This window comes from Mirounga leonina, unplaced genomic scaffold (assembly GCF_011800145.1).
Source record: "Mirounga leonina isolate KUSES-001 unplaced genomic scaffold, KU_Mleo_1.0 Mir_175, whole genome shotgun sequence".
NCBI classification, from domain to species: domain Eukaryota; kingdom Metazoa; phylum Chordata; class Mammalia; order Carnivora; family Phocidae; genus Mirounga; species Mirounga leonina.
Window position 1 is genome coordinate 23,823,367 of NW_023270453.1, and position 2,182 is coordinate 23,825,548.

The 2,182-nt window shown below is 43.6% G+C and overlaps 1 long non-coding RNA gene across 1 annotated transcript; it reads left to right on the forward strand.

Moving 5' to 3' along the window:
- On the forward strand, positions 1-2,138 carry LOC118021761. Its single transcript, XR_004682266.1, has 3 exons — positions 1-102; positions 1,772-1,882; positions 2,048-2,138. It is a non-coding gene; the product is annotated as an uncharacterized LOC118021761 (long non-coding RNA).
- Positions 2,139-2,182: the final 44 nt, after the last annotated feature.

Below are 2,182 nucleotides of genomic sequence, written 5' to 3' on the forward strand. Positions count from 1 at the left end.
CCATGTATTTTTCCCAGGAAGAATGGGAGTTACTGGATCCCACTCAGGAGGCCCTCTACAATGATGTAATGCGGGAAAACTGTGAGACTGTCATCTCTCTAGGTAAAGAATTTCCCTCTCCCATTGGGTGGAAGTTGAGTAATCTGTCATGTTCTCTGCTTACTGGGAATGTAGTGCTCTGAGAGGTTGTGTTCCAATAACGGGTTGCTTCTCAACTAAATGGTGTGTGGACAGGGGAAAGGTGTATCCAGATCACCTGAGCAGCTTTGTCCAGGTGCACACTCCATATGCTATGTAGATTTCTTGATTTATTTTTTTCTCCTTCCGCAACTCTGTTCTCATAGAGCCCTCTTCCTCAGTAAAGAGTATTCACCCAGTAGCTAAGAGGAAGGAACGTACAGTCATCCTTTACTGTGATCTTGCTGTCCTACCCCATTGTTATGCGTCACTGTCCTTTTGGTTCCACCTTCACAGTGTAGCCTGAGTGCAGCCATGTCTCATCTCCTTGTGCTGTTAGCGTCCTGGCTTAAGCCAGCAGCATGTCTAACCAGAATGACTTGGGTACTTTCTGACTAGTGCCCTCCCACCCTGTTTTCCACACAGCAGCCAGATGCTTTTAAAAACTGGTCAAATCATGACATTTCCCATTTCAAACCTTATGATGACTTCTCATCACATTCAGAATAAAATCCACACCTTACTGAAGTGCTTAGGGTCCTCCAGGGTCTGACCCTACTCACCACCCTGCCCTCATCTGCTGCCACTTGTGCCCTTGCTCAGTCCTCTTGAGCCTCTCTGATGTTTCTGTTTCTTGAACTTGCCATGGTCATTTCTACTTTGCCTTTTCCTCTACCTGGCACACTTTTCTGCCACATGGCAGAACTCTCACTTTTACATTCCTGCTGCAATATCAGTTTTTCAAAGGGGCCTTCCATACTACCTCATCTAAAATAACTTCAGAGAAGCAGAATCTTAAATGCTGAGTTAACCTGCCTTAGTTTTCTTCAAAATATTTATTATGTGCTGACAACTTTATTCATTGCTGTTTGGTTGTCTCATCCCACCAGAAGGTGAGATCCCATGAGATCAGGGTGCTTTGGCTCAATCACCCCTATATCATTAGCCCAAAGAGAGTTCCTGGCACATTATAGCCAGTCAGTACTTATTATTGTTTGAATGACTGAGTGATGCATACTTCCCCAACTTGGTGATGTATATTTAGAAAAGTTTCATTAAGTAATTCTAGTCTGTTTCTTCCACCTGGACAAAACCAGTGACTTAAGGAGTGTAAGAAATCTTTTCTAGTCCAATGTGTGGTGCTCAAGAGCTAAGTAAGAAGTCACTGTTAATCATGATAGGAATCACCTGTGCATAGGACATGCAGCCCACTGACCTTCACCTTGCTCTGCTAGACTTGGGCTAATCCTAAGGAATTAATAGGACTAACCTGTATTCCCTGCCAACTCTGGGGTTTGATTCAACATTGTTCAAATATAGGGTAATCTTGGTGGCAGAAGAGGGGCACTGTAGATGGATTCCCATGCCCTTTATCCTCTACATGGGTCCAGCTTAGGTTTATTTCTCCGTCTCCATGTTGTGTATCCACCCACAAATGCAGTATAGTATAAACCTGAAACTGGGTAGGAGAGTCCACCCATTTGACCATTGGGTAATGTACTGTAAACTGTCCTTTGCTCTTCCTGAAATAGTGTGGAGTTGGTGGACAGTTGTTGAGTTGCCAGTCCTTGACTTCCTTTTTCCCATTTCACAGCATTATTTGTGCTCCCCAAACCTAAAGTGATCTCCTATCTAGAGCAAGGGGAAGAGCCATGGATTCAAGGGCCCTTGGAGTTCAAGAACAGCCCTGGAGGGCTGCCTACAGGTAAATATACCATGGGAAGAGGACAAATGTGCCTTGATAGCAACCTTAGCATTTCAAATTCTGCTTATCTCTATTTTGTGAATCAGTAATCATTGGATTTTTCTCTCCATTCCTGTAGTTTTGCTTTGCCGTACAGTTGGCTGATTGTTATGTTTATTCCCACAGGGTTAAAGGTCAAAACTGACACTGAAAACCATCAGCCTGTGTGTCTTTCTGACTTAGAAATACAAGCACCAGGAGACATAGTATCAAAAAAGACCCGAGTGAAAGTTCCCCAGAAAACAACAGGCAAAGAAAATC